Raw genomic sequence first — 4913 nt, forward strand, 5'->3', positions numbered from 1 at the left:
GTTGCCTATAGGGCTAGAAGAAATGACTGGAAAGGAGGATGGAGAAATTTTCTTGGGTGATGAAAATCTTCTAAATCTTGACTACAGGGTGGTAACAGTTATGATGCATTTGTCAAAATTCATTGAATTGCATACTTAAGAATTGCACATTCATGATTTATAAAGTTTACCTCAACAAGAAAAAATAGAACTTTAAACAAATATTGAACTCTGATTAGTAGGCTTACTTTATACAGTAGTGTGGTTTATCAGTTATAAAATTACTTCCTGTGTTTTCTTATGTATGAACAAATGTATAAATATATTGAGTATAATGCGAACCTGGCTCACTCTTGAAAATATGTATATCTGCTGAGAGGGACTAAAGCAATGACACATAGTAGCAATAAACACAACTTGTAATCAGATCTTGGTTTCTCAGTATCATTCTCCACTAAGAGAACCAGGACCCCTTGGAGAAATGACTGATTCTAGGGTAAGAAAAGTACAAGATTTTTTTTACATTTGTATTTTTTATAATTTTTATTGTATATATTTGAGGTATACAACATGATGTTTTGATATATATATATATATATATATATATATACACACACACATATACATATATATACACATAGTGAAGTGATTACCACAGTCAAGCAAATTTTTAATAATACATCCATCACCTTATGTAGTTATCTTTCTTCTCTTTTTTTCTTTTTTTGGTGGCGAAAGTACCTAAAATCTACTCTCTTCGCAAATTGCCAGTATATAATACAGTATTATTAACTACAGTCCTCATGTTGTTCATGCTAGACTCATTCATCCTACATAACTGCAACTTTGTGCCCTTTAACCTACATCTTCCCATTGCCCCAACCCCCACCCCAATACTCTTCTGTTTCTATGTATCAGATTTTTTTTTTAAGAGTCCACATTCAACTGAGATCATGCAGTATTTTTCTTTCCCTCTGGCTTATTTCACTTAGCATAATGTTCTCTAGCTTCATCCGTGTTGAAAAGTACAAGATAACATGGAACATCGTAAGTGTCTAAAAGTAAAGAATGCCTCAAAAAAGGATGGGGGCATGTCAAAAGGATAAAGGAGCTACCATTTAAAAGGCTCGAACTGGCTGTTCAACAGCGGCCCACATTCTCCAGCAATTTCTCTGTCTCATTGTTGGGGTGGGCTGTGTGTTCCTGTGGCCGGAACCGCACCCTCTCCTCAGTCTGAATCTCTAACCTTGTGGTTGGGGAAGGGGAGCATTTCCTTTAAGTTAAGCATTTCCTTATTAACTCTTCTTCAGCCCTAGAGGTAATAGCTGCTTTTTGTAGTTGCTGCTTCTATATAAGAGAATCCCCTTTTACCCCTTTTAATATTTGATCACATCTTACTAGGAAATAATTCTTTAAATTTTTCCTGTAAAAATCACTTGTATAGTCTTCTGACTGGATCCTGACTGATACCAGAACATTTCACTTCTCTTGTATTCCTACCAAAAAAAATCCATACCTAGGCCGGGCGCAGTGGCTCACGCCTGTAATCCTAGCACTCCGGGAGGCCGAGGCGGGGGCATCGCTCAAGGTCAGGAGTTCTAGACCAGCCTCAGCAAGAGCGAGACCCCATCTCTACTAAAAAAATAGAAAGAAATTAGCTGGACAACTAAAATATATGTGTGTGTGTGTGTGTGTGTGTGTGTGTGTGTGTGTGTGTGTGTGTATAAATTAGCTGGGCATGGAGGCACACAGGTGTAGTCCAAGCTACTCAGGAGCCTGAGGCAGCAGGATGGTTTGAGTCCAGAGTTGGAGGCTGCAGTGAGCTATGACTGTACCACCTACTTCAGCCTGGGCAAGTATAAAGTCCTGTGTCATGGCATTTTACGTAATGATAAACAGAAGCACCCACAGAGGACGGAGATATGATACTGGAGTGTAATACGAATAAGTATGATACTCGGGGTGATGTTAGACAGCTATTTCAACAGTCATTGTGAAAACTGGGGTGATATGGAGAAGAGGAAAATGCAAACTGCAAAATTAGACACAGGGAGGAGGCTCCCCAGAGAGGAGGAGTCAAACTTGCTTCCCTCTGCATTTCTTCTTTCTCCTTCCTGGGCCTTGTCTCAATTTCTCCCACAAGAAACTGGGAGAACATGGAAAATCAGTTGATTTATTAGGGTGACTTACTATGGTGGTTTTCTTCTGCTTTTAAATTGTTACTATTTGGGGTGGGGATGCAGTTTATAGAATCCAGGCATAATACAAGGCAGGGAAGACACTGCATGTGGATAAATGGCAGTGTGGGGCTCCCTGGGCCATTTCAGCCGCCAGTGCCTTTTTTCCCTCACTGGGCCCTGACTATATCTCCATCACCGTGCTGAGTGCTCTGGGGTAACTGGTTTACTGACAAGCTGTGAGAACAGGAAGCCTGGCATGCATTAGGCAGTTGACAAATATTGTGTAGTAAAAAAAAAAAAAGAAAAAAAAGCATTTTTTAGGACAATTGATTAAATTCTGAATGTGGACTATGGATTAGATAATATTGTATCAATATTATAGCTCCTAATTTTAATAATTACACTGTGTTAATGTAAGAGAATGTCCTTGTTCCTAAGAAATACACACTGATGTACTTAGTGGTAATGGGGAACTTACTCTCAAATTATTCAACATAAACTTCATGTTGGGGGTGAGGATGAATCTAGGTAGAGTGTGTACGAAGAGTTCTTTGTACTATTCTTGCATCTTTTCTATAAATGTTGTATTATTAAAATTGCAAGTTATCGAAAACAAACAATATATTTGGTCCTTGAAATATATTAAACACGATCATTTTGAAAGGTGTCAATAAAAATTCAAAATTGAAATCTGGTTCAAGGTAACAAATTGAATACATGCATAACAGGACTGAGAAACTACCGAATAAATTTCAAAAGATCCCTAAGCAGATCATAAACTGTGAAGAGGTAGGATGTGTTTCATAGGGAAACCAGATCAAAATCTGTTACCCCAAAGCTCCTACACAAGAAAGGTACAGAGAGGTTATTGTGGGGAATGTGCTTGTTAATAACGAGGCTAGAAAGAAGTAGGCCAGTCACAAAAAAAGAATTGCTAATTTCAACTCTTGCCCCTGGCAAGAACCTTGAGCTCAGTACTCTGGGAGTTCTACCACAGAGAGCACTCAGCGGGCACTGAGGCCTGAGAAGCATGGAAATGACCTAGGATGTCTGCATCTGGTTGTAAAGGGAACTAATCCCTGCTTCCACCTGCACAAAAGACAAGTTATTCAATCTACTTAATTCAAGTCTTGGCCATTTCTCACTTCCAATATGCACACTTCCTTCCCTCAAGCCCAATACTATAGGCAATGACCAAGAGGCAAGATTTCTGAAATTAAAACTTGAATTCACCTAAATTTGAATTCATTTATTGGTGAATTCCATTCTAGAATGGAAGCTCATTGTAACAGGAATTTTTGTCTTTGTTCTCTGCTGTATCCCCAAGACCGATAACTCTGACACATAGTAATTGCTCAGTAAATATTTGTTGAATTAATTGAAAAAAGCGAGTCAGTAAAAATAACTTCAATGCCCAACATTAGTAGAACTGGCTAAGTAGCAAACCATGAAGGTAAATATTATGCAACTATTAAATAGTTTATTTGTAAAGGTAATGACATGTATTTGTAATACATATTTGATGTATTAATTTTTTGAAAAGAGGAAACTATATATTCATGAAGGAAATATACAATCTCCTGGTGAGTTTATACATGACTTTTGCTGTTCTGTGTTATCACAGACTACTTTTATTATCAGGAAGAAAATTATCTTTTAATTAATTTTTTTTCTGGAGGAAACATGGAACACCCAACTCAGATATGATTACTACTCAGCCCCAACTGAATGTACCAATTAATAAACGCAGAATGACATACAATAGGTATAATGTGGTGCTTTGAAAGCATAGATTCTGGAAACTATATACCTAAAATTGAATACTGGCTCCATAACAATAGCCGTGGGACCCAAAGTAATTTAACCTCTGCTTTAATTTAGTCATCTGTAAAACTGGGATAGGATACTGCCTCATAAGGTTGGAATAAAGATAAAGTGAATTTATACTCGTTTAAAGCACTTAAAAAAAGTGTCGGGCACCACAGAGATATCCAGTTGTTAGTTTTTATTATTATTAGATTCAAAACACTGTACTAGCTCTAATGAGGAGAGAAAAATAAATCAAAATTCAGTCCCCATCCCGCGCAGACCGAGAAAGGCACACATAAAAGCAACGTAGGAGTCAAAGCAGAATGAAAACAAGCTAAAGCCAGGTACAAGCAACAAGCAGGCGTTCAGGGGAACGAATGATTAATTCTGAACAGGCTGAATCCAGGAAGTTAGAGGAGCAACAGTATTTGAACACAGTTCTAAGAACGAGCAAGACTTCAACAGGTGCTAACAAGACAGAAGGAAACCACAAACGATCTTAGTAAAGGCACAAAGACTAAAATTGTTGCTCATTCCCCAGGACGCCACAAAAGCTGACAGGGTGGAAGGTGCAGGGGATGCAAAAAAAAAAAAAAAAAAAAAAACCTCTGGCGAACAAAGATGGTTGCAGAGCATGTTTATCAAATAAAATGCCACCAGATGGAAAGGAATGATAAAGATAACAGTAACAACAGCAATGATAATTCACCCCAAGAAACACTGAACAAAAGTGTAGTTTAGAAAGCCGGAACGCACACGACCCCACCGTTCCACTACTACCCTCTAGACGCCAGCAAATCGAGACAAGACCCGGAGCCGGGGCGCGGCCGAACAGCGCCTCTCGCAGGCAGCGAACCAGCTGGCAAAGCGGCGGAAGGGAGCCGCTTTCCGCAACTTCCGCTTCCGCCGCCCGCCCCCCGGCACCCTCTGCAAGCGGACCTATCA

Source organism: Lemur catta, chromosome 6 (genome assembly GCF_020740605.2).
Source record: "Lemur catta isolate mLemCat1 chromosome 6, mLemCat1.pri, whole genome shotgun sequence".
Classification (NCBI taxonomy): domain Eukaryota; kingdom Metazoa; phylum Chordata; class Mammalia; order Primates; family Lemuridae; genus Lemur; species Lemur catta.